We start from the raw sequence: 9,148 nt of genomic DNA, 5'->3' as shown, positions 1-9,148 counted from the left end.
TACCAAGTTCCTCCAAAAGTCTTTGAAGCCAAATAGCCTCATTCATAGCCTCTGTAATCTCCATATATTCTACCTTCGTCATAGACAAAGCCACCATCGACTGTAAGGTGCATCTCTAACACACCGGCGCATGGGTCAAAGTGACTAGCGCTTATCCAAATCCCCGGCATAATCCGAATCAACATACCCAATGCATAGCTGCCCACCTATAGTGTCCCGCTCATAAACCAAACCAACATTGAGCATACCTCTAATGTACCTCAAAATCCATCTCACGGCGTCCCAATGACCCACTCCTGGATCATACATGTATCTTGAAACCATGTTCACCGCCTGTGACAAATCCGATCTCGTACATACCATCGTTTACATCAAGCTCCCTACCGCACTCGCATATATAGTCTTTGACATCAACTCTCGATCTTCAACTGACTTCGGTGAAAGACCAGCTGAAAGCTTCAAATTGGCTCTCAATAGTACACTAACTGGCTTCGTATCCATACTAACATGAAATCACTGTAGAACCTTCTTCAAATAAGCCACATGTGTCAAACAAATTCTACCATTCTTCTTGTCTCTGCCGATCTCCATCCCTAAAATACGTTTGGCCTCACCCAAGTACTTTATCTCAAAATCATTTGAAACCTGAACTTTCAACTCATCTATAACCGACCTGGAAGTAGAGGCAACCAACATGTCATCGACATAAAACAACAAATAAATGCACGTACCTCCTCTTAACTTGCAAAAATACATGCAAGGATAAAACTGGCTCTGAGTGTACGAATGTCCAAGCATAAAACCATTAAATTGCCTATACCACTGTCGAGGAGACTGCTTCAAACCGTATAGCGATTTCTTTAACCTGCAAACCAACTTATCTTTCCCTGCAGCTCAGAATCCTAATGGCTGAGTCATATATATTTCTTCATCAAGATCACCATGAAGAAATATCGTCATCACATCTAACTGATCTAACTCTAATCCATACCGTGCTACCAAAGCTAGCAAAATCCGAATCGAAGAGTGCTTCACCATCGGAGAGAAAACCTTATTATAGTCAATACCTTCCTCCTGTGCATAGCCCTTTGCAACCAACCTAGCTTTGAACCTCAATGGAGTGCCCTCAATGCCCTCCTTCTTCATGTATACCCACTTGCAACCAATTGCCTTTCGTCCCTTTGGAAGCTCAACAAGCTCCCATGTATTGTTCTTATGAAGAGACTCCATCTCCTCCTGCATAACTACCTACCACGAATCAGCCTCCGAACTCTGCTCGGCCTCTATGAATGTAGTAGGCACCATCTCATCGATACTCTCCATCGGAAGTGCATACGTAACTATATCAGCATTTTGTGCTGGCACCCGTATATCTCTCCTCTGTCTCCGAACCACAATAGAATCCTGAACCTGAACCGTCAGCCCCTGATCCTGCACATCAGTACCCATATCTTTTTTGACACCTTCGTGCTCGCCTGGCGTCACCTCAGTCGGTACTCTAATAGATACTGCACTATCTGGACACTGTGGAGCTATATTGATCTCCACCACCTGTGATATCTCCTCTGTCAGGTTGCTCTCCACCTGATGAGAGCTGAGAAGCTTCAAGATAGAAGCCTCATCGAATGTGATGTCCCTACTCAGCACAATTTTCTTATCAACTGGATCCCAAAGCTTGTATCCCTTAACACCACATTTGAATCCTACAAATATGGCCTTCCTAGCTCGAGGTTCCAACTTATCAGCTCTAATATGATAATATACAAGGTAACCAAATACCTTGAGCTGGTCATAGTCATGTGCTATCTCTCCTGATCACATCTCTATAGATGTTTTCCCCTCAATCGCAGATAAAGGAAGCTTATTAATGAGGTGGCTCGCATATCAAAGTACCTCAGACCAAAAGATCTTCTCCAAACCACTATGCGCCAATAAGAATCTGACCTTTTTCAGTAAATACCGATTCAGCCTCTCTACCACCCTATTCTGCTATGGTGTATGACTAACTGTGAAGTGCCTCTCTATGCCCTCGTCTCAATATAGCTGCTGAAAGGGATCTGAAGTGTACTCGCCGCCGTTGTCGAATCATAACGTCTTGATCTTTCTCCCAGTCTACAGTTCTAATCTCTTCTTCCATTCCACAAACAAATCTAGGACTTTATTCTTATGCTTCATGGTGTACACCTAACAACACCTAGAATAGTCATCAATAAACGTGATAAACTAATGTCGACCACCAAGTGATACCGTCTTGGTGGGACCACAAATATCTGTGTGCACGTAGTCTAAGATGCCCCTAATCCTATGAATAGCAGTCTTGAACTTCACCTTCGTTTTCTTGCCAAGAACACAATGCTCACAGAAATCCACTTTTCCACTCTTGGCTCCTTTCAATAGCCACTGCTTGCACAAAGCCTGCAGTGACTTCTCTCTTGTAGTCCCAACCTGTAGTGTCAAAGCCTGCTCATGTCCACCTCTGAAATAGCTGAAACAACCTGGCTAACCTCAGTGCTCTCCATCAGATAATATAAGTTCTGACTGTGGACTCCCTTCATCACCACTAAAGATCCCTTAGTAACCTTTGCTATAGCGTCCTCAAAAGTCACCTTGAATCCCTTCGCCTCCAAAGCTACAACTAAGATAAGATTCTTCTTCAGCTGAGGAACGAACTCACCTCCTTCAATTCGCGGACTAGTCCATAATGCATCCGAATTCGCATGGTACCTATCCCACAAATGTCACATGATTGATCATTTTCTATGACTACAACATCCCCATTAAGTCTCTCAAATGATACAAAACAATCTCGCCTAGGGGTCACATGATAAGTAGCATCAGAATCAAGCATACAATCCGATACATCCAAATGGTTCACCACCGAAGTAATCAAAAGTGAAAAGCTCGAATCATCGGAATCATCGCCGTTCGTAACATTCACATCATTGACCTTCGGGCCCTTTTTCTTGCCATTGTCCTTCTCTTTGACCTTGTGACAATCTCTTTTCCAATGCTCTTGTTCCTTGCAAAAAGCACATTGGTTCTTTCCTAGCTAGTGACGACCTCTTGACTTTGACCTTCCTCTATTTCCACCTTTCGGATATGAGCTTCTACCTTTCGTCGACAAGGCCTCTCTTTAAGTACTAGCACGGAAAGTCTTCTTAACCTTCCTCCTCAAATCGTAGTTCGTCAATGCGTTAAGTCACATCACTATAAGTGATAGAAGATCTCTCATTCAACAAAGTAAGCACGAAGTTATCATACTCCTCATCCTGTAAGGAGCCAAAAATAATAATAGCCTTGTACTCATCCGTGATCTTCTCATCCACGTTCACTAAATCCGACAACAACTTAGTGTAGTTGTTCACATGAGCCACAAGCAAGGTGCCTCTGAACATCTAAAATCTGAATAATCTTTGCAACAAGTGCAAACGGTTCTCAACAATCTTCGTAAGGTACTTATTGTTGAGAATTTTACACATCTTCATTACAGACGTTACCCTAATCACATCATATTTTAGCTCCTATTCCAAACAAGACCTGATCACCCCACAAACGTTCCTATTCATCTTTTTCCATATCTCTTCTTCATATTTAGGTGGCCTCTCATCAACCATGATGGTCTCCTCCAAATTTTGAGCATTGATCGCATTCTGTACGTCACTCATCCATAAACCAAAATTAATTTTGCCGTCATATTTCACCATACTAATCTTAGTATTCTGAAAACCAACTTGAACTGTACCCGTCATCTTGCTGCTTTGACCAACTTCTTCACCCATAATCACAAACTCCAAATTGCAAAGAAAGATTCAAACTTTATAGAATTTAGAAGTTACCCAACTGAACCCTAGATTAGATTCCAAATAGAACTCCTAACCACACGAATTTATAGAATTTAGAAGTTACCCAACTGAACCCTAGATTAGATTCCAAATAGAACTCCTAACCACACGAAGAAAGCGAGATCTTCAACGATAACTTCAAACCCTAACTCCACCGAAGCCTAGAACTCAAAAAACCAAGCTTCAACCTAAATCTTCCTCAACCTAATCCAAAACCCTAGATCTGGAATCTAAGCTCTGATACCAATTATTATGCTCTGATACCACTTGTTGCATGCCGTGCGGAAGCGTGCTCGACAACCAAACGAGTCAGGGAGCAATGAGAGAAGAAAACAAAAACCAAACACGAGTGCAATTCACAAAATAACGACCAAAATCACACACGAACACAAGAATTTATGTGGTTCGGAAATTTCCTACGTCCACGTGGAGAGGATGGGGAGATTTCACTATATGGTGAAGAAATACAACGGGTTACAACTAATAAAATCACTTAAATATAACCCTAACCAAAGCTCTCAACCCCCTCACAATATCTCCATCTCAAAGTGATCAAAACAATGCTAATTCTCTCCTTCAGAAACCCTAAAAACATGGTTCTATTTATAACAAAACACAATTCCAAGTAGATTAGGATTCTAAAAACGAGTCTGCCACATCCTGGTATGGCACACATCATACCCATAACAAACATGGAAGATTCTGTCACACCAGGGTATGGTAAACACCACACTCATGACAAATAGGGCAGATTCTACCACCGGTGTGGCAGACACCACACCAGGGTGTGGTGGAGTATGTTTTGCTTATTCTTCACATTTTTCTTAATTCCTTCGCCGTTTTCACAAATAAAGGAAAGCATATCATGGAGACTGATGAGGGTGTTAATAAAAGCAAAGAAAGTGAGATTGATGTAGAACTAGAGGGAAAAGAAAATGAAAAAAAATGATATTCTTTTTATTATTTGGTTAGAAAGAATATTGTAAGGAAAGTTAGAAGAAAATTCATAAGAAAGTCATTTTCTCTGGTTATGTTACCTTTCTGAGAAAAAGAGGAAGAAAATTATCACAACATAAATTTAATTCATACTTTTTAGAATTAGATTTAGATTTTAAATAATTTACAAGAAATAATTAAATTAAATTATGGCTCTATCATATTTTCAAAAAAATTTACAAGTTACCGAACATGTTTGCACAATCTTAACTCAAGAAAATTTAGTCAAATTTACGATGACTCTAATTTACGTATAATCTTACATGGTCTTGGACTTGCAAGTTATTCATAATCTAATGTGAAGAAAGATGATTCTGAATAAACTCTAGACAACGATGCAGTTCAAGCATAATTATTCAATATTAGTATCATTCATATCCTGGGAAGTAACAGGTTAATAAACATGTATTTAAAAAAAATTTGGCAATTTCCTAACACAAAAACTTGAGTGGCTAATAACATCGAGTTTGTAAATTTTAACAAGCAAAAGCACAACCATAATTCCACTAATTAAAGAACAACATTTCTCACATATAATATTTACAGAAAAAAGGTCAATGAAAGAACCAAAACAAATCTAAAGTAAATGTCATGATATTCCTAAAATAAAGTATAATCCATTTTTAGTCACAAAGTCTATTACAATCAATTTCATATAGAACATCTTAACCAACAAAGTCTATGTACGCGTTAAAAATTGCCCATGAATTCCCACATGTGGCTTGAGACAGAGAGAAGATGATGAATGTTACTATCTGAATCACAGAAGCTTAATTGATGTCGACAAGCGCATGAAGTGAGTCAACGAACCATGCAAAGTAACGGAACTTCGGAATAACAGAAACACGAATAGATCGGGAGCTACGCATCGCTTACAAAAGATGAAGCGCCTCTCGTGTCTCATTTACTCCACATATTATTTAATCATGAAAACTCATAGATCTCCTCGTTAGCTTTCCGACGCATCTTGAACCACGTAATTCCGAGTTCGGACGATAAAGATACGACAGAAACGGACAGAACGCGTGAAACCAAGTTCAGGCCAAAGTTTGGCCAAGACACCAAGTGGCGTCTCGGCCAAACCTTGGACGAGACACCAAATGGTGTCTCAGTCAATGCTTGGCTGAGACATCCATGGGTGTCCGCAGCCCAAAAATACTATTTTTGGCAGATTTAAGCTGTTTTTCAACCATTAATCATTTGGATTTGTTCCAACTGATAAGATATCATCCAAGAATGTGGTTAAGTAATTACAACTAAGGATATGAGTGAATCAACCATTCTTATCTAAAAACAGAGCTCCCGAAGCCTATAAATACAGCCTCAGAGCTTTTATTTTTCAGATCTGGAATTGTCGAGCGTTGGCGAAGCCCTGCTGTTTTAGAAGAGAGGAGGAGATTGGATCGAGTTCGTTGGCATAAAGAAGAGGAGCTCGTCAGATCTACACTTCCCGGTCCTTTGCCTTGAGATTGTCCCGTTACGGTAATCTCGAGAAGAGTGATTATCTCACTGTTGCCGAGATAATTGCTTAGGTTTCGTGATTCCTTCATGAATCAACGAAGCTCCGGATCTGATCTGATCGTTTGGTGGTCTATGGACATCAACGTCCCCATCACAGGCTATGATCTCACGCGAGCAGCAGGCGATAAACACCCGTTACGCTATTTGACGAGAGTTGTATTTTCTTTTGTTTTCATTGTATAAGGGTCTTATAAAAAGACTAACTTTTGTTTTCATTGTAACATTTGAAGTTGTAATGAACACCGCAATGAATATATCAACTTTTTCCCTAAACAAGCTGGCGACCACAGTGGGAACCAACAGCCTCGCTACCGAGACTATCGTGCCGCAGCCAACGATTAAGATCCCGATGAACGAAAAGGTCGAATACGAATTCGACCAGCAAAAGTTCGAGGAGTATGTCTCCTCCTCCTCCTCCAGATCTGCCTCTCTTCGCAAGTGCAGGAAGGCCTCCTCCTCCCGGAAGATCCGTTGGTCTTTAGATCTGAATACCCAAGAAGACGATCTCTCCGCCGCTGCTGCTGTAGTTGCACCTCGCGATGACCCGATAGCATTCGATGAAGCCAAATCCACAAATCCGGACACTGTATCCATTAAGGAGTTGACTATTGAAGGCATGCCAAATTTGTCGAAGAGGGCTCGTCAAAGGCGTCGTCAACGTCTTGCCCATCAATTCTCTAAGTCTTTGGAGCAAGTGGATGGGCTTCGCTACCAAGCAAATCTGAAGTCCAGGAGACGCCAAATGGCTAAACCATCGCCACAGCGAGCTCCGGGAGCCTCCTCCCAACCACCTACTAACGAATGAGTTCGTGTCAAACAGAACCGTTCCACTCTTGAGGAGCGCATTAAGAAGCGTCGCACACTTCTTGCACATGCCTAGATCCTTGTGCATAAAACAAAAGAATTACAAAAAGAAGAGGTGTTCAAAAGGCCACCAAGATCTGTAAGGACCGTAAATTTTGATACTAGTTAAAATAATTTTCTACTATTTTAAAATATTTAATTATGATTTTTAAAAGAGTATTTATATTTTTCTCGAAATTCTACAATTTTCTATGATTTTAAAGTCTATGATTTATATTTATTTAAATAATTTTAATATTATAAATTAATTTCGTGCAGTGAAAATTTTTAGAATTAATCTATTGTATTATTAATACTATTACGTACTATTTTAAATAATATGTTGTATTATTGTTACTATTACGTATTATTTCGTGTATTATGTTGTATTATTAATTACGTATTATTTCTGTAATTTGTTATATTATTTCTTCAATTACGTATCAACTGTCGTATTAACACAACTAGTACGTTATACTGTGTACGTAATTGTCCTATAATTATTTGATTTTATATATAAATAGAAATATTTTTAATATTAATTATTCTCGTTTAATTATATAATATGTGTATATTTTGACTATTTCGTATCATTTGTTGTATTATCAGAACATGTACATTTTTATTTGTAGATAATTATTCTGTAATTAGTTAATTTTTTAAGTACCCATAATTAATTATTTTAATTATTTAGTTAAATATCAAAACCCTAATTTTCTCTATATAAATATGTATATATGTATATGGGCTCTCTCTCTCCTCTCTTTTTTCAAATCTCAGCCGCCACCCTTCTTCATCCTTTTGTTTTCTCTCTCCCCGAAAACCCATCAATCCCTTCACCACCCGATCCGCCTCCGACCACCGCTCCCACCATCGCAGCCCATCACCTCTCAACTCCGACCACCTACCTCCGACCAGCGCCTCCTCGTCGTTGAACCCCGCCAAGCCCCCGAGCTTGAGCGCCGCGCTCGCAGCCATCGTCACGACCATCTCCTCTACCTCACGCTGCCCTTTAGAAACCCCCTCGACCACCACCCAACTCGAGATCCTGTCGCCACCACTGTTCTCTCCCCGCGACCGCCTCTCACCCCCATGGCTATAACCGCCTGAGAACCCACCGCCATCAGCCTCCACCTCCCTGCTGACCCGAGACCCCGAGCACTGTAGGCGTATAAAACTGCCTATAGGTCCCTTAACACAGCTCGGCACGGTGATTCAACAAATCAACGAACCATCGGGCGATGTATCCAAGCGTAATCGTTAGACCGCAACATCGAAGCTAAGTGAGATGCGACGAAGCTGATTAACGAGGCGACGAGGTTAACGAACCGCACGCCGGAAAAAAAAACGTCGAAAACCAACACTTGGAGGACTCGGCCAAAACCGAGCCACCAAAAGGTGGCTCGGTGGCCGAGCCACCAAGGTGGCCGGCCGAGCCACCTTGGTGGCTCACCGAGCCACCTCTTGGTGGCTCGGTGGCCGAGCCACCAAGGTGGCCGGCCGAGCCACCTGGCAGAGCCATGAATCTGGGCTCAGATCTGAGCCCAGATCCGACTTGAAAAACCTATAAATAGAGGGGGAAGGCTCATTGTTGAGAGGTTAGAACTTTTGGAGCCGAAACTCTGCTGGATTAAGATCTCAACTTTGAAATTTTGAAGCTTTGAAGACTTGGACATTTTCAGATCTGGTTCTTGGCGAGCATCCACGTCAGAAAAGGCAGGATTTCGAAAGAGGAAGATCAGATCTGAGATCCACACGGTAATACTTCGGATCAAAACTTGGTTTTTGATTCCGAGAAGGCTATTATTTCCTTGGTGAAATAGTACCCCCGGCTGTTATTTCCTTCGTGAGATAACACGATCGTGCGGTGGTCCACGGATTAACCTTGGCGCAGGCGACGAACCCACAAAAGCGAGTGACCGCAAAACAGGAGCTCGCGATTTGTT

This window comes from Asparagus officinalis, chromosome 2, assembly GCF_001876935.1.
Source record: "Asparagus officinalis chromosome 2, Aspof.V1, whole genome shotgun sequence".
NCBI classification, from domain to species: Eukaryota; Viridiplantae; Streptophyta; class Magnoliopsida; order Asparagales; family Asparagaceae; genus Asparagus; species Asparagus officinalis.
This window is presented reverse-complemented; position numbering follows the sequence as displayed.